The 24,002-nt window shown below is 37.6% G+C and overlaps 1 long non-coding RNA gene across 1 annotated transcript in view; it reads right to left on the bottom strand.

Moving 5' to 3' along the window:
• Nucleotides 1–2,677: 2,677 nt before the first annotated feature.
• Nucleotides 2,678–24,002, bottom strand: part of LOC136855973 (uncharacterized) — a 142,743-nt gene continuing 121,418 nt past the window's right edge. Inside the window, exons 2-3 of the long non-coding RNA XR_010858195.1 lie at nt 15,478–15,515; nt 2,678–3,086 (exon numbers count right to left, since the gene is read on the bottom strand). This is a non-coding gene — a long non-coding RNA (uncharacterized lncRNA). The remainder of the gene's footprint in view (nt 3,087–15,477; nt 15,516–24,002) is intronic.

The raw sequence follows: 24,002 nt of genomic DNA, 5'->3' as shown, positions 1-24,002 counted from the left end.
TACTCGAACGCCAAATCAAAGTCCTTCAAAAGAAGGAATCGTGCTTACCCCATACAAAAAATGGGAAAAAGCACGTTAAACGAAGAAGAAGAAGAAGAAGAAGAAGAAGAAGAAGAAATAATAGTGTTTATGGATTGCGCAGTCTACGGTCAAGCTTTCCGTTTCAGAGTTCCCTTATATTGAAATTTTGGCTTTGACAGCGACGAGCTGGTAAATTACAATAAGGGCACCGAAATTCCTTATAAAAAGTTGCATGCGAGGGTCAATTTCAGGCTGGCTAGAGTCGAAATCTGGAAAGAATTGATGGAAATAAAGACAACCACAACAAATCCTATCAAATATATAATTTGCTCGTGGTTAAAAAAAAAATAAATCCATCATTCAGGAAAAACTGGTGAAACTTAGCTCCAATACCTAGTACCTTCCTCAACACTTCCCGTCACATAAACTTTTCTCCCTTCCATTTAATTAGTACTCGATATTCTACGCAATTTTTGCAGCCATGATACAAAGCCAGTTATCTCCAGAGTCATTCATTACTGCTGGAACGAGAAAGTACACAATTACCCACTCAATTATTTTGAGGCTTGCAATAAGACGCCATAAAAGACACCACGCATTTATTCATTCAAGGGACTTGACAACCATGCCACGTAACCCGAAATCATTTGGTAACGCATTAATAAGACCATCCTCACTTCAATAGGATACCAGATAATCCCAAAGCATTAATCTCTTTACTTACAAGAGGAATGCGACTGCATCATTTTCCATCAATCATTAAACCCCTCATTCATTTCTGCATTGCTTAATGCAAGGCCAAGTCTTTGCTCATATTTCTTCTTAGTCACGGCAGATGTAAAGCCAACGCTATTCGATATTACAAAATATTTATTACTCATTTATGACACTGATACCAGTACTACACAACACTAAGTTACGCATTTATTTAATAAAATACGAACTTAACTGCGACACCAAATTCTTATAACTAGAGATTAACCATTTTTTTTATTTTGTTTTTACATTCTAAACACACATTTTGCAAAGTAAAATGGTTACAGAAAAATGAGTGACGGTAATGAACAAAATCTATCGACATTAGTAGCAGCAAACAAAATAGATAGCCTACAATAAGCAGCTCCATATACCTAACGGAACGGATTACCATGGAAAACTATATAACATCACTACCATTCTTTTTTTTTACGCAATGGAAAAATATATACATAAACTCACTATCTTTTTTTACGCAATGTTAAAATATAAAAATAACATCACTATCATTCTTTTTTTTCTGAGCAATGGGAAACTATATAAATAACCTATCATTGTTTTTTATTCACGCAAAGAAAAACTATGATGATAACCTTCACGCAATGGGAAAACTATATATATAAATAACATCACTATCATTCTTTTTTTCACAGAATGGAAAACTATATAAATAACCTCACATTCATTCTTTTTTTCACCCAATGGAAAACAATATAAATGACCTCACTATCATTCTTTTTTTCACGAAATGGAAAACAATATAAACAACATCACTATCATTCTTTTTATCACGCAATGGAAAACTGTACAAATAACCTCAATATCATTCTTTTTTTCCATGCAATGGAAAACAATATAAATAACATCACTATTATTCTTTTTTTTCACGTAACGGAAAACTATATAAATAATCTCACTAGCATTCTTTTTTTATGCAATGGAAAACTGTTTAATGACCTCAGTATCATTTTTTTTTTACGCAATGGAAAACTATATAAATAAACTTACTATCATTCTTGTTTTTCATGCAATGGAAAACTATATAAATAACATCACTATTATTCTTTTTTCACGCAGTGGAAATCTATATACATAACCTCACTATCCTTCTTTTTTTCACGCAATGGAAAACTATACAAAAAACCTCAGTACCATTCTTTTTTTCACACAATGGAAAACTATATAAATAACCTCACTATCATTCTTTTTTTACGCAATGGAGAACTATACAAACAACCTCACTATCATTTTTTTTCACGCAATATAAAACTATATAAATAACCTCAATGTAATTTTTTTCACGCAATGGAAAACTATATAAATAACATCATTATCATTCTTTTTTCACGCAATGGAAAACTATATAAATAACCTCACTATCATTCTTTTTTCACGCAATGGAAAACTATATAAATAACATCATTATCATTCCTTTTTTTACGCAATGGAAAACTATATAAATAACTTCACTAACATTCTTTTTTTCACGCAATGGAAAACTATATAAATAACCTCACTATCATTCTTTTTTCACGCAATGGAAAACTACATAAATAACATCACTATCATTCTTTTTTCACGCAATGGAAAACTACATAAATAACATCATTATCATTCTCTTTTTTACGCAATGGAAAACTAAATAAATAACTTCACTAACATTCTTTTTTTTCACGCAATGGAAAACTAGATAAATAACCTCACTATCACTCTTTTTTTTTCACGCAATGGGAAGCTATATAAAGGACCTTTTCGTTATTCTTTTTTTCCATGTAATGGAAAACTATCGTCACTATCGTTCTTTTTTATCATGAGGGGAAAATCTATGAGAGAGAGAGAGAGAGAGAGAGAGAGAGAGAGAGAGAGAGAGAGAGAGAGAGACTTATAAAATCTAAGAGGAGTGGGAGATATCTAATAAAAGGGGAGCCTCAAGAGTGGGCAAGAGGGAGAGGCAATCCTCTACCCACTCAAAAAAAAAAAAAGACAAAAGCCATCACAACGGAGCTTACCATTTCGCAGAAAGGCCAGATCTGAGAATTCTATTGACAGAAAGGAAAAAAATCGAAAAAGGGTCTAAGACCACTGACACAGATTCGGCATCATTTAATCCTGTCAAGTCGCCTTTTGATCTTCAATCTTTGGAGTCCTATCCCTTGAAGGGGCCACTGGTCCACCATAAAGTTGTAAATCCACCGTCGTCATGATGGATTTGAGGATCGCTTGTGGGCATGGAAGAAGGAGAAGCAGCAGTGTGTAAAGAGGAGGAGGTTCAGTGTTCGTTAGCGGGTTTTGTTTTGTTTATTCGCTACCTGTAAGAAAATAATAGTTAATTATTATTATTATTATTATTATTATTATTATTATTATTATTATTATTATTATTATTCAGCAGATGAAACCTATTCATATGGAAAAGCCCACAGGGGCCACTGACTTGAAATTCAAGCTTCCAAAGAATATGGTGTTCATTAGGAAGAAGTAAGAGGAAGTAAAGGGAAATACAGAAAGAGATCCCATTTATTAAAAGGATATTAATTGATAAATAGATAAAAATGCATTAAAATGCAGGGAGAATAGTATTACGGTAGTAATGCATTAAAGTTTCGCTTGAACTCCTGCAGTTCCAACTGCACGACGTCCTCTGGGAGGCTGCTCCACAGTCCAACGGTGTGAGGAATAAAGGACCTCTGAAACTGAGAATTTCGACAGCGAGGCACACTTACTGCATATTGGTGCTGCTGTTCAGCAATTCTGGTCGCTCTCGGCAAATAAACGGGATCATGGATCAATTGTGAATGTGAAAGACCTCCGTTGAAAGACAACTTATCCAAAAGTCACAAACAAGAGACCATCCGTCGATGGTCCAAGTCATAACGGCTACTATTATGAAACAGAAACCTACCACCACGAACCACTCTATCTAAAAGAGATAAATCTTTGGCAAAAGCAGACATCCACACCAGAGAACAGTATTCCAGTAAAGGAAATACAAATGACCTAATGGACAATAATCTCCTCGTCTGTTTTACATTGTTCTTATACCTTACTTTAAAATATTTCCTTTTCAACTACTTTCAGGAACTTTTTATATCCTTCGCTTTTCTTTCCGGCACATCTGTGCTCTTGAGACGCGAATCCATCGTTGATCTACTTTTGCAGGCAAACTGTTTAAGACAGATTGTGATTGTTTATTAACTGCTTTAGGCGAACTGTTCCAGTTCCACATAGATTGGTGTAGAAAAAATCGCCAAAATCAGCCCTTGTCTTCAATCCTTCCTTTCTCAATTAAATCTGGGTATAAACCTTCTTATGGATACATGATGTCAATATTTACCATCACATATACAATAATTTCCTTGTAATTTACACCAAACTACATTTATTAATAATTACAATGCCTAATTTTTATTCTTAGGAATCTCATAACATTTTGGTGAATTTTACTAATCATATATATATATATATATATATATATATATATATATATATATATATATATATATATACATATATACATAACACACATAAACAAACACACGCACATACATACACACACATATACTGTACGTGTGTGTGTGTGTGTGTGTGTGTGAAACTGTGACTTCTGGCGTGATCATAACTCCCTCCCATAAGTGCGAGCATAAGTTGGTTCGAATCATATGCAAAGACAGATGGATAGGCACAGTCCGTTAAAGAAAAAAAAAAGGCTATGTTCCTTTGCTGACCTAAGCCAGGGGTTCTCAACCTGGGGTACGCGTACCCCCTGGGTGTGCGTGAGAGGAATTTTGGGGATACGTGACAGGTTTCTCAAAATACCTAGGTTTTGAATAGCTGCAAACCTGTTTGTAGAAAGTGGCCTACATGTGCTTTGTCAATGACTGAACTGGAAGGTTCTTTCGATAGTTTGTCACTGACCAGATTCTGGTCAACAATGGCAAGTTTTTACTCTGCTTTAGCAAAGAAATGTGAACGGAACCTCCTGATGTTTCCTTCTACTTACCGCTGTGAACAGGGATTCTCAGCACTGTGCTTGATTAAAAACAAGTTACGTTTACGTCTTGCAATCAAAGACGACATAAGAGTGGTTCTTTCAAAGACTGTGCCGAGGATTAACTTGTTAGTAGCAAAGAAACAGGTCCAACCATCTCACTGAATTAGTCTGTACTTGTATTTTAATGCAGTCACACATACTGACTTCCAGTCAGTGGAACACAATGCCTTCTTAATACTATTTTGTTATTTTTTTTCATGCTAGTGACGCTAGTCACGCACACAGCAATTCCCCATGAGTAACTAGTTATAAACTGTATAGAGCACCACTACCTAACAGTCACAGCTATTGAAAAAATGAGCCTGATTTAGTTCTGTTTCATTATTTTTATATACTATTCACATACACAGTGACTTACCTGTCAGTGTTACTAGTTACAAGCTGCAACTAGCTGCAAGCAGCACTAGTTCACTGCCACAGTGATCGAAAACTGTCTGATATAGTTCTGTTTTGTCTGCTCCACATATATTACACAATTTAAACTTATTAAACCAAGTCAAAAAACCATGTATTTCTTTTTACCCTTCCTGATGCTGCATTGTGGGTAAGGGGTACATGACCAATACTGAAAGACTTCAAGGGGTATATAAGATTAAAAAGGTTGAGAACCCCTAAGCAGTGAATTACGTTTTTGGTGCTTAATTTAAACACATTGTTGAGAAAGGTAAGGCTAACAACTACAGTCACCTCATCTGAGGGTAAAATGTGTATGGTTCATATATAAGTATAAAGGACTAACGTCGAAAGGCCTTGCAGCACTCCGTTGTTTCTCTTTCCTTCGTGGATTTTGTCTTTATTTATATATTCATCACGTTCCATATTTTCGTGATTCAGTTACACACACACACACACACACACACACACACACACACACACATATATATATATATATATATATATATATATATATATATATATGTGTGTGTGTGTGTGTGTGTATAATATATATACATAATACATATGTATACATAACTACAAATATGCATATACATAATACATATATATATACATAATATATATATAAATATATATATATATATATATACATATATATATATATATGTATGTATGTATGTATATATTATATGAACCATACCCCTTTTAACCTTACCTTCTCGACAAGGTGTTTAAATCAAACAAACACCAAATACGTATTTCACTGCTTAGGCCAACAAAGGGGCACTAATTTTTTTTTCTTGAACGGACCGTGCCCATCCATGTGTCTTTGCACAGGATTCGAAACAACTTGCCCTCGCACTTGTTTATAATCCAGTGGCAGAACTTCATATATCTCCATTGTTTTTTTCAGTCAGGAGGGATAAATGAAACCGCTATAATTCTGGACAGCTGCTCTTCAAGGCTAATGCTTATTCACAATGGAATTCTGATATATATCAGAGTTCAGACGAACAAGTAAAAAATGCGCCGAAGTTTCTTCGGCACAATCGAGTTTACTGTACAGCTGCTGTAGCTTATAATCAAGGCCACCGAATATAGATCTATCTTTCGGTGGTCTCGGTATAATGCTGTATGAACCGCGGCCCATGAAAATTTAACCGCGGCCCGGTGGTGGCCTATCCTATATCGTTGCCAGAACCACGATTATGGCTAACTTTAACCTTAAATAAAACAAAAACTACTGAGGTTAGAGGGCTGCAATTTGGATGTTTGATGATTGGAGGGTGGATGATCTCTATACCAATTTGCACCCCTCTAGCCTCAGTAGTTTTTAAGATCTGAGGGCGGACAGAAAAGATCGGACAGAAAAAAGTGACGACAGAATAAAGCGCGGACGAACAGACAAAGCCGGCACAATAAAAATGATCGAAAATGAAATTCTAAACTTTTTAAAAATTACATCAAGCTTCATAGTTTTGAAAAATGATTAACAAAAGCTCAGGTTACTGCCTTTCTACCGCCAGAGAGAACTCCAAACATCTCCGGCCGTCCTACGTCCAACGTACTTCATATTGCTAAGCTTTCCATCTTTCTCTGAAGTCAAATTTACAATGTACACTGGGCTTTTTTGGATCTCCCTCGGGTAAAGATGTTTCCAAACATAAGATAAAACGTCAGGTTGAAACGGCTGAAGACCTCCTGCAGTATCCTTGAAGTAGCAGCCCCCATAATAAAGCAGCTTCTTCATATCTCCAGTGTTTTTTCATTCTACAGAAAGAATACAAAAATAACTACAGTACCGGACAGCTCTTTTCATGGTACTCTTCAGAACTCATCTAGATTCACAATCTAATCACATTCTAATATACAGCAGAGTTCAGCCAAGAAAAATTGAAAATTATATTTTGGACATTTGTAAATTTAAGACAAACTTCCTAGTTTTGAAAATAATAAAAAAATTTTCTAACCCACTGCCTCTCCATGAATACCCACCTCCAGCTCCAAGTCTCCAGCCATCCTACCTTTAGTATGTATAACTCACACCCAGAGGCTTCCAAGCTTCTTCAAAATTTGTATCTGTAACGCAAGATAATCCCAGACACCTTAGATCCCCCAAGAGCAACAAAACTCCACCTTACAAGGGCAGCTATTAGTGCTCAACACAGTTCATACTTGGAGGCTTTCAATCTTCCTCTGGAGTCAAACTAGCAAACAACACTGGTCCTAACATCCTTGGATCACCCTGGGGTAACAGTCTTTCCCAAAAGAATAGTTAATGTCAGGTTTGAGCGGCTTAAGACCTAAAACAGCGCTCCTTCGAAGTCATGGTCTCCCTCATTGCATGATGAAGCAGCTTCTCCACGTCCACCCCGGCTTTCCATGCCTTTCCACATTTTGGTTATATTTTTCTAGTATGGAAAAATACACACTATATATATATATATATATATATATATATATATATATATATATATATATATATATATATATATGCAGTTCTATTAACCTCTGTAGTAAATACACTGGTAGTTAGTCGAATGCGGTTGGTCGCACCAAAGTGAGAACGGGATTTTGACTAGCAATGGTTTCTTAATTTGGTTGCTGGGAACTAAAAGCTAAACACGTTCTGGAGGCCCGGTCTTAGTGGAAAAGGAATAATAGGAAATACCGGTAATCTACTTAATTCATATTGCGTATATATATATATATATATACATATTATATATATATATATATATATATATATATATATATATATATATATATATATATATATATATATAGAGAGAGAGAGAGAGAGAGAGAGAGAGAGAGAGAGAGAGAGAGAGAGAGAGAGAGAGAGAGAGAGAAAGTGTATGTGTATGTATATATATATATATATATATATATATATATATATATATATATATATATATATATATATATATATATATATATAGAGAGAGAGAGAGAGAGAGAGAGAGAGAGAGAGAGAGAGAGAGAGAGAGAGAACTATGCGTTATATACAGATAACTGTTTCTACTTATTATTCAATGAGGCAAGAAATTCTTTTATACTTTCGATTGGTATATTGAGTGACTCACTAAGTAAACAGACTAATATGTGGCATCGGATCTTAATACTCACGAAATGTTGAGATTAATGACTTACATAGTAACCCCTAAACTACCTGAAATAAATTAAGAAATTAATAATTTCACGAAAATGAAAACCGTTATGCTGCCAACACTTCTGAGCATGAATTCCTCACATTTCCCATCATTTACGTGCATCCTTTATTTTTACTGCCCCCTTGCTACTTACAACGTTCATGACTCTTTTTTGTATCTTGTAATAACCAAAAATAGTAAATGAAAAGGCACAGACAACGACAATATACAGAGCCGGACTGAGATTTTCCACCCGACCCCATTTATTACGTTCACTCTAACTTTCTTAGTGGTCATGTGCAGAGCCCAATCATTGAATATACCGACATAGCAACAGTAAGCACAAAATCTACATATTTTCATTCGGAGATTAAAGGCTTTCTCAAAACTAAGTTAAGCTTATTAGAGATTGAATAAGCCTATTACTGGCTTCCTTTCAATAAAACACTCTAATCTATTATGAAAGACCTGGGAGACTTTTCGTGGAAGTAAGTTCTCTAATCTCTTCTAGGAATGTCTGCGTCGAGCCAATGCTGCCGAATAAAAGAACAACGGCACACAACTGATCTCAAAACATATCAAGGTTACGAGGAGACATGTAGGTTGGATTAAGCCTAATCTAAGGAAGGTAACATATGACGTTCTTCTTTACATATACAGTACATACATATATACACGCATGCACACACACACACACACACACACACACATATATATATATATATATATATATATATATATATATATATATATATATATATATATATATGTATACTATATACCAGGTGTTTCTGAAATTACAGGCCCCCTCCACAGAACAAATGGAAAGTTATGAAGCTTTCTGCTATAGCCTCTTTCCAAGTACATTATTTCAAGTTTCTATTAAGCTATTTTCCATTTTACATTTCTTGTATTTTCAAACTGAGTGACGGAGTTAGATACAGCCAAGGCTAGTGACTCGGAGGAAATCAGATGGATTGACCGAATCAGGGCTTTAACCTTCAGAGAGGCCAGGGATGCTGGTGCACGCTTCAGTTCACATTCCTGTATAGCTAAATACATTAAAAGAGATGAATCCTTTGTTAAAAGAAACTGGAACAAAAATCCATATGACTGTAATCGCAAAAAGAGTGAGAATCTTGGAAGGCCTGAAGTCCTTTCTCAGGAGTCAAAAGACATCACAGCTGAGGCAGTAGTTAGACCAAGAAAGTCTTTATGCAAATTGGCGCTTGAACTAGAAACAAAAAGGGGAAAGAAGAGAAGTTATAGTGCTGTATATTGCGAGTTGAAAAAATCTGGTATCAAGCCATTTCATGTTATCAGCAAGCCCAACATCACTCAGCAACAGAGAGAAGACCGTGCATGGTTTTGTGGTTCATTTCTTAAAGACTGGGATGAAGCTGACTTTCTCAATGTTGCTGCATCAGATGAATTCTTCATTTACACAGTCAGGAAGCCAAATCATAAAAACGACATCATTTGGGCTGCAAAGTTGGATGATATCAGAGATGACGTGCGCTATCACCAAGTTGTGAAATTTCCTGAATTTTTGGGAATTTTTCTCTCTTTCACAGCCAAAGGGTTAATGTTGATCATCAAAGAAAAAGGACAGTCATGGAATGGCGAATACTTCAGAGAAACTGTGCTTACTGGTGGAGTATTTCCTTTCCTCAAAGATCCTGAAAATGTGTTATCTGTTGAAGAAGTCACATTTTTGCATGATAAGTCGCCATGTTTCAAGGCTCTTCAGACACAGGAGCTGCTTCGAAACAGTGGTATCGATTTCTTCTCGTTAAGTGAATTTCCAGGTAGCTCCCCTGACCTTAATGTGTGTGAAAGCATTGGTAGTATCTTAAAGGATCGTGTTGAAGCGCACACAGTGAACCATGATGGTATACCAAGCCTCGCCGACCTGTGAAGAGAGGTGACCGAAGTGCTCAGGGAAATAGAATTTGAGTCTCAGCTTTTTTGTGATTTGCTGAAATCATACCCCTCAAGAATGCAGGCTGTGGTACAGGCAGATGGAGGCCACACAAAATATTAAATACTCAGAGAGAAACTTAAATAATTACCTGTTCTGAATTACTTTTGTTTTTGTCCATATCAATTTTAGTTTATGCTGTAGAGGGGGCTCTAATTTTGAAACACCCTGTATATATATATATATATATATATATATATATATATATATATATATATATATATATATATATATATATATATATATATATAAAAACAATGAAAAAAACAAGGAAAACGACAGGCAAAATTTCAATATCAAGCACTTTCAAGTACCGTCGGCGAAGTGTCCTAAATAATCGTGTGAAATCTTGATACTGGACATCGTGCCTCCTTGCTTGTTTATGTATGCAACCACTGAGGTGTTGTCACTCATGACGACTGTGGCCTTCCCTTGGAGGAGATCTTGGAAGTGTTGGAGTGCCAGCCAGACTGCTCACATCTCCAAGACGTTGATGTGATACTGACGTCGCTACTCGTCCCACCTCCCTGAAATGCACTGCCATTCAGATGGGTGCCCCAGCCTCTTCGGGATGCATCAAAGTATACCAGCATCTCCGGGGTTGGGTGGCTTAACTGTACTCCTTGGAGATGGTTTTCTGGGTTCTTCAACCACTGCAGGTCATCTAGGCTCTTCCTTGTCATGCTTATCAACCCCATGCCAAATTATGCATGGCATTCGTCCTGCTCCTTCATTCTCCATTGCAAGGAACCGATACGGGTCCTGCCCCTGGGTACCAATTTTTCTAAGGACACCAGGTGGCCAATCAGGGCTTGCCACTTCTTCCTTGATTGGCAAGGGCTGGACAGGAAGGATTTGCATATCTTTAGGAACTTGGCTAACCTCTCTTGTGAAGGGTAGGCCTTCACTCTCACGGTGTCTATTATCATGCCCAGGTATCTGATCCTCTGTGTCGGAACTAAGTCTGACTTTGGAGGGTTGATCAAAATTCCCTGGTACCTGCACAACTGCAGAACTGCATCCCTGTCTCTCGTGGCTTGTTCTGGCAAAGGTGCTAGAATGAGCCAGTTGTCCAGGTACCTCCGTAGTCTGATGCCTCTCCTGTGGGACCATTCCGACACCAGTTGAAAAACCTGGGTGAATACTTGGGGGGCTGTCGCGAGGCCAAAGCGGAGGGCCCTGAACTTCCTGAACGAGGGGTGCATCAGGATGTGGAGATATGTGTCTTGAAGGTTCAATGAGACCATGAAGTCTCCCTCCCTGATCGCTGCCACGATCGACTGGGCCGTCTCCATTTTGAACAGAGTCAGCTGCATGAAGCTCTTCAGGATCAACAAATTTATGATGGGCTTCCATCCACCTGATGCTTTCTCCACCAGGAAGAGGCGGCTGTAGAAGCCTACTGCTACTCCTACTGCCCCCCCTCTGTAGCATGTCTCCTACCTCCCACTGCAGGGACCTCTCATTGGGCAAGTCACTCCAGTAAGAGGGGAACTCAAATGGTTCTGATGCCAACAGTGGTTTCTGCTTGAAGGGGAGGATGTATCCCTTCCTGAGGGTCTGGACTGTCCCCTCCTCTGCTCTGTACTACTGCCGATCTGGCCACTTGTTCCCCAGACAGCCCCCCACCTTGGTCTGATGCAGGGGTGGAAGGGTCCAAACCTCATCTAGTTCCTTCTTTCCTCTCATGGTTTCCCCCGAGGGGCTGGGTGGCCTTATTGCCGAAACAACTGTTTCCAGGCAAGTGGGGGCCTACTCTGGGCCACAGTGCCAACTGAATGCCCTCTTAGAGTCAACCTGAGCAAGGCCACAGAGAAGGAGTCCTTCATGCCTCTCGCTTCTAGGTTACTGAGTATATGGCACCTATCAGAGTAGATGGTCCCGGTATCTCCTGGTCTCTGTCTCGTTCTGCTGGGTGGTTGTCTGGTAACCGATGTCATGGGGAGGCTGAGTTGTATCTGACGCCATGCCCACTGTCCCATTCTGGTGACCAATGTCTGGAACGATGAGAAGCATGGGACCCTGCCCTGCTGTGGACACCCTTATAGTAGTTCAGTTCCCAGGTCCTATCTCCTGAACCAGAGAAGCGACGTTTCCCTTATTTCCTGTCAGTCCGCCATCTTGGCAATCAGTGTCGAGAGGGGTGCTGCTCCGCTCCATCCCACTCCGCTCTGTTCCACTCCTGTCTCAAGAAGGTATACCTCTGTGACCTGCTTCTGGAACGAGATCAGGAACTACCCCTGGGTGAGTACTGGGGAGAACCACTGCTTCAATGGCAGCGGTGTTCCCGTTCCGATCCGGCGTAGGACCCGCTCCTCCTTACTGTTGATGGGGATCTCTGTCTCGCCTGGTTGTGTGAACAACAGTCCCATTCTTCCACTCTCTGGTCATCGATCGGTTGGGAAGGGCTATAGGGTATCTCTGGTCTGGTCTTCTTTCCCATACTCCCACTTGAATCCTTCAACTCTGTTGTGCTGCTATCCTGGAACTCTTCCTTGAGGACCTGACAAAGAGCTTGCCAAACCCAGTCGGCTACTAGTGGGCAAAGAGAGAGGAAAAATATCCTTACCGGGAGTTACGGTTAATGGAGAAGCAACGGTGGGGAAGAGAGAAGGAATGGGGAAGGTTCTCTGGAGATGGGGGTGGTCTTCTTCCTCCATCTTCTTTCATATTTTCCTCACTTGAGCACTCTCCACAAGAGGCATCATGGGAACATTCCTGACCCCTGCAAGAGATGCACACCAAATGGGGGTCAACATCTATCGGTGACATGAAATTACTGCAGGGCTCGTCCTTGCCTGTACAACACCGCAATTCAGGTTTCCTGTTCTCTTCCATCACCGCAGAAGTGAGAGAAGGGAGAGAAAGCACACTAACGCAAGGGTGTCAGGAAAACAAACGTGTGTGATCACGTGGGCCACTGAAAAACGTTCCCTGAGCCCAGAATGATCTCACGACACAAAAAGCTTTTCACTACGTTATGAAGGCACTATGGCCTGCGCACTGTTCTCTTTGCTCTGAGAGGAGGACACACATGGGAGAAACTCACTCCATCACACCTTTGTCCTGTACCCAGGGACAAAGAACCATGTACAATGCACAGAAACAGCGACATTAACTACAGACTTTAAAACACTAACACTAAATGTGGTAAACAGGGTCAGACAGTCATTGGACACGGGGAATATGTACTCCCTATCACAAAAGCTAGAAAAAAAACAGTATGAATGCAAAACAAGAGAGACGTCTCAGAAACATGCAAACAAGGTAGGTCACATTGGGTCACACTATGTGACCCAGGTAGCATTAGGATTTTTTTTTTTTTCAGAGACAACTAAAGAACAGCCGAAGGTAGGCAAGAGCGGATACTCCATATATGACAGCGTAGGTTCATATACGTGTTGAAGCAACTATCAGAGATTAAATGATAAGAACATATAAACTACATTTTGAATCCAAAAACTCCAAACACTGAAGTATTTGTTATAGAACTTGGCTAAAAAATAAATTGTTTCCTCAATCTGTGCTTTATTCATCTTTAAAATTATACTGATATCATCTCTGGGCTATGTGTTGCTCACAAAACAAAATTTATAAGGCGCATTTGTCACACACAGTCAAATCCTATGATTAATCTGTCATCCCCCTTTACACTGAAAATATCTAGCATAACCATTCTCTCATCTTTCTCTAACCCAGACAGACAGAGATTTAACTCATTCTCTTCTATATCTAGATTTTTCCGCCATGATCATAACCCTACGGAGGGTAGAAAAGTTGACCATACCTGCCTTCAGAAGAAAACCGCTGCTACCTACTACTCTCTCCATTAGCAGCCACGCCGAACCCGACACAGGCCTTCTCTAAGGACCTGTCTATGCATATAACTTTTTGGCAGTAAGGTAATGTACCATTAAAGCCAAGGCCCATTTCTTTGGCCTTGATTAAAGCAAGCACATGAATTCCGAATATTTTTCACCATTTCTGAAGCACGAATATTGGCCGCCTACTAGCTCTGTTGTGTGCCACGGAGAAAGGAGTTAGAAGAAAGATAGAGAAAATATTGTACAAGATCATATCGGCTGATGCTGCCAAAGTATTTAAATAAGCGTGTTTGAAAGAGGGTATCGTACCTACATACAATATTACTATTGTTATTATTATTCAAAATAACAAAATTATGATACTAGCCTTAAAAGTGAAGTGAAAAAATACAAATAGATATAAAATATATGAAAGCGAATTAATACAGCTAAAATACTCACTTACAAAACCAGCCATGGAAGCAGGGAAAACTAATGTAATGGTTACCAAAACATTTAGCCTAATGGGTCTATAGCAGCGGAGAAGAAAAGAAAACTCTATAATTTTGTTTTTTCGTGATGTTTTTGTACAAAATGGTATGGTTTGCAAAATGTACAAACAAATAAATAAAAACAGAACTGCCATTCGGCTAATATTCCTCGTCAATGCTGACTGAGCCTAAATTAAACGTTACATTTGTGCATGGATTACTTATCAGCATCAGAGTTTAAAAGATATTTCGATTTAAACCTCCATCATTTATACAAACATCACAATTTTTACGAATTATTACAATATCCTTGTGTATCTGATTAAACTTAGAAATATCCACGAGACAAAAATTCAACAGATAATTTGTAAACAGTAAAATTTTCCAGCAAATTCTCCCTAACAAAGATATTTTGAGAGAATAACCAAGATCAAATATTACAGTTTCATGATCATTAAAAATTCTAAGGAAATTTTCAAAGAACAAATTTATCGAATTTAAAGGCGACCGACTCTTGACGTAACTTCACATTAACACAGCAATGAAATCCTAAGGGAATTCACGAAGACAAAAAAATTACCGATTTCACTAACCAACGACAGGATTTCCTTAGCAAAAATGTAAAATATATGTTCAACCCAACAATTCTTGAGATATTTCACGGGACAAAAAAAAAAAAAAAAAAAAAAAAAAAAAAAAAAAAAAGCTAGAAATTCTTTAGCGAATACGCTCTTAAGAAAAATTTATGAATGTCTTCATTTGAAATAAAAATTTACGGTTTCCAGAGATAACTGAAATGCTAAAGTGAAACTGAAATAAAACATACCAATAAGAAGACTGCTGGCCGCAGACGCCACGACAGATCTGGAAAGAAAACGAGAAATACAATACAAACCTAAACTGCAAAGCAATCAATAACGGGGATGCGGAAAACTACTGAGGAATTTGGATAAAAATCTATATTAAATGAAATTTCGGGAAAACAACCCTGCCCCCCCCCAACCCACAAGGAAAAGCAATAAAAGGAAGACATAACAAACAAATCGCAGACAGGAAAGCTCCGGCGGTAAGAAAGTTTGCTATCTTTACCTTAAAAATTAAAAAGAAAAAAGTCAAGAAGAAAAAATGAAAAACATTTTTAAAACAACAAAACCCTACAAAAATGGAAACATGAAAAGCTCGGATATTAAAATCGAGAGATATTGATAATCAGACGGACACATGACAGAAAACTGGCGATTAACTACGACCAAGACAAGCTCCTTCGCTGTAAAATTCTGATGCAAACAAACGAAAAAGAAACAGCAACACACACGCAACCTTTAAAGGAAGGTGAGATTTAGGATGGAAGACATATAACTGTTATCCATGTGCTGTACATGAAAAGATAAAACTGCAAAAAAATTTGCCGAACATCAGGCTGGCTATTTTTTCTTAAGTTGGACGTTTTCCTTGAGAGGAGGTTTTCTTTCTTCAACTGGTAATCGAATCTTTAGTCATCCTTCAAATGGAGAATCAATATAAGTTACAACAGTATGGTTTCAGTCTTACAACGCAAAACTTAAAATCTGTCTTCAATCGCGCAATCCGGCGAGAACCGAGGTAAATTACGAAATATCAAATTCTCATTCTCAGATAAATACCTGCCATTTAATCAAGCTAATCTTTAACAAAAGCTATATATGAAAGGAAGGAAAATTGGCGACAGATTATCTCTGTTGAGCTCACAGCCTTAGTGGTTGAAAATTCAGCAAAAATTCAATTCTAACTCATATCTCTGAGGTGAATCAGTCATCTTTTTTTTATCTATGAATTTTTGTTTCATATTTATCTAATTAACTTCCCATTACCAATAACAAAATGAGAAAAATTCAAAGTATATTCAGACTGGTCTTTTAAAACGACTAAGTTGAATAACGATACCCAAGGAATATCCCTTAGGCAAATAGTATATATAATGTAAGTTTATAAAAGCATTACTTACACAATAACGTATAAACAAAAGGCTAATCAGCAATGCATCGACATCCCTACACAAACTGTGTCGCTCGCCACTACTTTTCACATACTCTTGTACTTTCTGAATATTAAACTCTTCAGCCCCAATAACTTTTTCATCCCACCTGTGCAGCACTTTGTAGGTCTACCTTCCCACCTTGCCAATTCCAAAGAATTATACATAATTTTTCACCACCAAACAATCTTGCATTTTCTCTATGTAAGTAAACCACCTCAAAACCTGGTTACCTCTTTTCAATTTGTGACTTGTCATAAATCTACATTTCTCACCCCGCCACCCCTCCCAATCCCACGGTTCCTTTGCAAACATGTCATCTCCTCTTCCACATTTTGCATTTGGATTTAAATCCCACAATCCACTTCCATAAAATTGGCTAAGCATTTCAAACATGTTTCATTGACTTTGCTACCGTCCTTCCTTCACCCATTCAGTAACTAACCTCGCCTCTCATCCTATCACTATTCCTTAAATTTACTCAATAATATCTATACACATCAGCTGCTGCCATTCTTCCATCATCCAAATCAAAATTCCTTGCTCAACCTTCGTGGCTCCCATTTACTCTCACAACATTACTTTTGCCAATACTCAATTTCAGCTTTCTTCTGTTTCAACTGTATCCCAAATTTGTAGTCGTCTTCACTATCATCAACTAACACAATCATCTTCAAACATCAACTCCGCAAGCCATTCATTATCACCTTTCCGATTCCACAATCTTCAGCTATATCTACCAATTTGTCTATGACTTCCCCCCTCAGTCAGAAATCGGTCCCTCTCCCATTTACACAAGCTTGCTTTCGTCTATATTAGCTTTCTAGGAATCTACGCATTCCTTTATTTTTTCCCTCTTCTCTTAATCTTCGCACTTATCTGTTTCATAAGAAACACTCGATCAACACACTCGCTTCCCTGTCGACACTGCTCTTGCCATTCCAACCAGCTGTGTCAAATGTATTACTTGGTCAATTCAAACCTTCCTAGCTATACTATGTAACGTTATGCCACCATAACTTATATAATGGGAAAATCACTCCTTTCACTCGTTATTTGTACTGTTTTCCTTCTTCGGACATACCTTACATACAGTTGCCATCCACTTCGTTTTACTACCATCACAATAATTCAAAATCACACGTCATAATGTAAACTTGTAGAATAATTCCATTCATTCCCCTCTGAACTCTCTTCCTTACATCTTCAGGAGTCATTTCCACATGCATTCTCACATTTACTTAACCGTGCTCCGTTCTTGCTTCATATCTCTTTCTCTCTCACGTATCGTTTACTTTTAACAACTCTTTAAAAAAACCAACTCAATCTCGACATAAATGCACTCCCATCAAGCAGGATCTCTCCCATATATGCTAGGATCCATCTTCTCTTTCAAAAACCTGTTCAGTTGTACTGACTTTCCTACCAAACAACGTATTTTTCTCCTTAGGGTAATTGCTTAGACTTGTTCCCATATTTTGTAACTTACCCTTTTTTTCTTTTACTGTCTTCTTGATTGCTTCATTAATCCTCTGGAACACCAATCCATACTTTGTCTCCTGCATGGACATTTTACAAAAAATAAGTTTTCCTTTCCTAAAATACATTATTTACTTCCTTTACCCCCCCTTCCTGTGTTTATTGCCACTCATGCTAAAGCACAAAGCCACACAATACCTTTTCATGACAATGCATTAAAAGATACCTTCTTAGACCGGGTCAATAAAGTGCAAGTTATAGGCACGTTCTAATGTCCATAACACACCATTAACGCCGAGAGTAAAGACGCCTATAAGAATAAGAAAAAAAATAACAGATGAAGGCTACAGAATAAACTAATAAGCTTATGTTCCAAAGCAAAATTATCAAAATATCAAGAGCATATCCTCATTTCGTCCAAGACGGAGAAAAAAATGGTCAGCGACTTCAAAACTAGACGACAGAATTACAATGCACAAGTATACACAGTAAGACTAAAATTTCAGAGCTTTAAGACTGAGATGCAGCAACTGAACCAGTCAATTTAGAGATTCTTGGTTTTCATATGTGACCATGGAATGCAAGGCACTGGTGGATGTTCAATCGTTCTCTAAAATTAATAGTGGGATATTTTATTTCAGTCAACAGAGCAACGAAGAACAGATACATGCTTTTAAATTTCCTCAGTGGTCGTCCAGTGACTAAGGCCTCGCAAAGTAAAGTAGTATAAAGCCCGTTCAAATTCATATTAAACGTGGAAGTTAATTACAGGGAAACAAACAAGTCTCCACCTCACTAAATCAAGTTTAATTATTAATAACTCAGTCAAAAAAAATCAAATCAAATCAAATCTTTGTATTTGTTGTGGAGTTTAAATAACTTAAAACATTTTGATATTAAAATTTAGATATTTTGCAATGCTTGTGATCTTAGCAAGTAAGTCAGGGTCTTGAAGTCAGCGCCTGTATAATTATAATCACGTTCTGAAGACAAGGACGACAAACTAATTTCTTTAAATACTCAAGAATTTTCATTATATGAAGTACCGTAAAGAATAATCATTCATAAAATAAAAGAGCAACAAGTATATGAAGACCCGTAAAGATTAATCATTCATAAAATAAATGAGCAACAACCAGAAACGGCCATCAGCAGACTGCCAGTGTATTCAATAGAGCGTGCAAAACTATGCCATTTACTATTAGAAGATAGGCATGTTAGGCATGGTTACCCACATTAATTTTTTTCTCAGAGCAGGAAGCTCACCTCTCTCTTAATATACGCCTATAACAATGTTATGAACCACTTTTGGTTCTGCAGATTCCATTACACAAAATTAATCATATGGGACTGGAATGGCTGGAGGGACCGGGGACAAGCCAGAGGAGGGTGCAAAACAAAATGACAAATACCTCAAGACTAATTTATTACATACAAATTTACATATTTACAACAGAGTACAGGTTTTAGGTGGCAAAAAGACAATAAATGATCATTAACATTACATTTAAGCACAAACATGTGACCATACAGGTTTTAGGTGGCAAAAAGACAATAAATGATCATTAACATTGCATTTAAGCACAAACAAGTGACCATTAAGTAATTTATAGTAGTCACAATAATAAACACGCCATAAAAATCTAAGAAATTCAAAATAACATTTAAGCACAAACAAATGATCATTAAACAATTTACAGTAGTCAGGAGAATAATAATAAACTACTATGAAATAAAATCTTAGGCATAAAAATCAAAGAACATCAAATTCAAAAATATAAACAGCAAATTTCCAGAGCCATACACTTACTCTACACCACTAAATAATAATGAAATACATGCTCAGTGAAATTAAACTCAAGGATAGACAGCAAACAATAACGGTGACATATCACCAAAGCAGCACAAAACAAAAACAGACGAATTCCGAAAATTGTCGAGGCAGTCCTTTACCGCCAACCAGGATAAACATAAAACGTAATCGGCGACTCATCGAACAGTCAAAACAGGAACGCCTCATCCTCAGCACAGATGAAGTCACCGACTCGTCGAGAGTCTTTTACCGTCGCAATATCCTCTCGCTGCTACTCCAGAAGTCAAATCACACATGTAGAGGATCTCATCCTCCCGCCGCAGTAAACAGGTCCATAACCCCTCTTACCAAACAAAGTGACTTTCCGCTGCTCTATCAAAACATGCTGCTGCTGCTTTCTTGGCTGAATGTCACCAAGAAACCGATCTGTCTGCCACCCAAAACCTGACTGCCGCTGTCACTCAGAGTCTCAGACCGTGACAGACGAAAACTCGCCAATCTGACGAAAACACTGGAGGGAAGGAGAAACAAGGAAACTACCTTAACAACATCGTTCCCGAGTTTTAAAAAAATATCGTGGATCAAAATAAAAAAAAACTAATCACTTTTACTTGCAACAGTGAATCTTGCAAACATTTTTGTAAGGATCCTTGTATTTATCTTTACATAATCCTGCCAACAAACAAACAAGCCGGACCATCTCATTGGCGGATCTTAAAATAGTCAATTTCATTACATCAAGGAATTAAAATAACGAAACTGCGCCCTTATTAAACATGCAGTTCTTAAACACATCTCGGTTCATATTCATTCTTGATCATCTTTCTCACATTCTCTCACATGCTTTTCATAATATGATCAAGGTAAACTATTCGATGCCAGTTTGACTTAATAAATCTTTATATAACCGACGGGAATAAATGATTTTACAAAGGTATATACGTAATTAAATTACAGAAAAATGTAACTTAAACACTGCCTTCTAGAAACCATCTAATTCCACATATGTTACAGGTATTTGGAGTAAGAATATAATTTCCCTTCTGTAAATCATTCTTCATTAAGACTATTGCACAAAATCTTAATTTCCTCACTGGCATTTTGATCAATAATTTACTCACAGATATGACAACAAATATAAGACTCCCGGAATCAACTCTTTAACTAAAATTCACATTATTCACAGCTATTTTTTTCTCTTTTTATAGACTTCTAGAATCACAGATATTTACAATTCCAAGTGTTTAAAGGAGAGAGAGAGAGAGAGAGAGAGAGAGAGAGAGAGAGAGAGAGAGAGAGAGAGAGAGTAGTTTTTCTAATTCAAGAATAAAAAGAAAACAGTACTTATATACAGACTGAAAAAGATAACATTCGAACCGCATCGAGACAGAGTAAAACAGTACGTATAGACTCTGAAAAAAATATTCGAACTGAGAGAGAGAGAGAGAGAGAGAGAGAGAGAGAGAGAGAGAGAGAGAGAGAGAGATCTGTTGAATTTGATTACTGTTCTTGTACATATCTTTGAGGTGTTAGTTATTTTTTGCATCGGACGTTTTGAGTGAAGCGTAAACAAAGGTGGCAAACTGCAAAAGGAACCTTCCACTGCCCGACTTGCAAGTTCTTATATTTTGTTTGTTTACATAGATATTGAGAGATTAATACTAACTTTATATACGCACAAACATTAACTTATTACGTAGACGTTTTGATAATAGAATTCTGTTGTAGTGTAAATTTATTAATCTACAGAATTCATCTTGCTCTGTATATTGTATACTTGACTGACTTATAAATCTGGCGGTTGCCTATACATGGTTATTTGTTAATTTGTTGGCTCTAATGCTGTTACAGACTGCCCAAGAACAACACCCCGTGCCAGCACAAGGGTAGCTTAATCTAAAAACACTAGTCGCTGCCACTCAATTACACCTGCCGTGCTATTTGCTTATTAAACATTAAACAGAAGTTTCTTTTGTAGCTTTATTTGCCTGCTGCAACTGTCAAAACTGTTGACTGGCGAAAGCACATTACGGTCTACAAATCTCTGAAAATCTAGAGCAGGGTTAGCCCATACAAGGCATTGACATATTTACATTTTTTCCATGGAGACCTCGAGTGCAAGATAGTTTCATGTATACTTTTTATGTCTTTAACTCTCACCCTTTGGTAAATGCTTTATAAGCGTCTAAATTGAAGTATTTCCGTTCTGATTCAGTTTCAACTTAGTTTCTTCAGTACTTTCATATTTAAACTTTGCGTTTTAAGAATTTTAGATAAACCAACAAGGGAGGTGGAAGGAGAATCATACTTACAAAAAATTTACAGGTTTAATATCCTCTAGTATTTACAAATAAACGGCAAAAGGACTACGATATAAAGTTTGTCTCAAGCTCTCCTGTTTTTATGAACTTTGCTTTCAGACTGTCACAAGTTCACTGGGTAAGTTATCCAAATACATCGAGATTGTTCACTGTCCATTATCGGCCACCTTAAGCCTCACCATACAGGCCACATACAGAAAAACTCGGACATATTGAAGAATACTGAAAGTAGTTTCTGCTGTAAATTCTTGGTGAATTAACAAGCTGGGTGTTGACTAGCCCGGCTGGAGGGTAAGCTTGCGCAACAGCAAATTCCAGACTTCTGGCACATTGCTGTCAGCTTGTCATCACCAATGTGTGTGGAAAGTTTAACTACACTGTGGGAGAAGAAGTTCTCCTCTGCAACCGTTTTGTTCGTTTAGAAAGAGGAGACAGAAAAGGAGGGGTGGGCTAGGGCTACGCTTGCCACTACCTTCTAGAGTAGTCGCTGTCTGGAGTTCATTCCCTCCTCCAGTCTCGAATAATAATCATGAAATATAAGCAATATACTAAAGTCTCGCTAAGATAGCTCTGAGAAGTCATGACAAAGGATTTACTTTAGCCTGTGCTTCCAATCCCCATCTACACTTCCAGTTTCATGTGGCAGGAAACAAAGTGAGAAGGCGGGTAAGGAATAAGAATAATGATGGGAGAAGAAAGTAATGGAAAGGGAATAAAAGAAAGTTCAATACAGTATCTGCATACACTAAAATATTGAAATATATATAACAATAAAATCATTTTACCTGTTGATATCCAATGAAACTTTACAGCCCATCAAGAACCAATGGAGTTTACGATCCTTAACTGGAGTTTTAGACAAATACATACGAGAGAAAACAGCATTCCAAAGCTAAAAGAAGTTCAGTACCTCAGAGAAAACTAATGCTAGTGTCTTTTCCGTGCCAGATGAAGGTGGCCAAGCAAAAAGCCCAGAGAGCTAAAGAACAACTTGGGAACAGTGCATTTCAAAATCTAATGAAATAGCGTCGAAAATATCACTTCAAAATCTTTAAACGGGGGTAGAAAACCTCCTCAGAAACGTCCAGACCACCATTAAACAAACGAGCATAATTATGTAAAAACCAGAGAGACAGACAGACAGACAAACAGACAGAAATACGCTACCTGATGAAGTGGATACAAAATGACCCTTGCTACACAAAAGAGAAGAAGTATGACTTGAGAAAAGCAGACTCACACAGAACGTCGTTAGCCACTACTGTCACGAAATTTTGTTCCACTAATGAACACAATTACCTTTCCTTTCCATGTTGTAGTGCCACAAATAACAATCACTACAAACAACAATTAAAAAATGCATCGAAGTTTCTTCGGCGCGATCGAGTTTTCTGTACAGCATATAATCAAGGCCACCGAAAATAGAGCTATCTTTCGTGGTCTCGGTAAAATGTTATATAAGCCCCGGCCCATGAAACTTTAACCACGGGCCGGTGGTGGCCTGGTCTATATCGTTGCCAGAAGCACGCTTATGGCTAACTTTAACTTAAATAAAATAAAAACTACTTAGGTTAGATGGCTGCAATTTGGTATATTTGATGATTTGAGGTTGGATAATCAACAGACCAATTTGAAGCCCTCTAGCCTCAGTAGTTTTTAAGATCTGAGGGCGGACAGAAAAAGTGCGGATGGACAGACAAAGCCGTCACAACAGTTTTCTTTTA

This window comes from Macrobrachium rosenbergii, chromosome 3, assembly GCF_040412425.1.
Source record: "Macrobrachium rosenbergii isolate ZJJX-2024 chromosome 3, ASM4041242v1, whole genome shotgun sequence".
Lineage (NCBI taxonomy): Eukaryota > Metazoa > Arthropoda > Malacostraca > Decapoda > Palaemonidae > Macrobrachium > Macrobrachium rosenbergii.
This window is presented reverse-complemented; position numbering and strand designations above follow the sequence as displayed.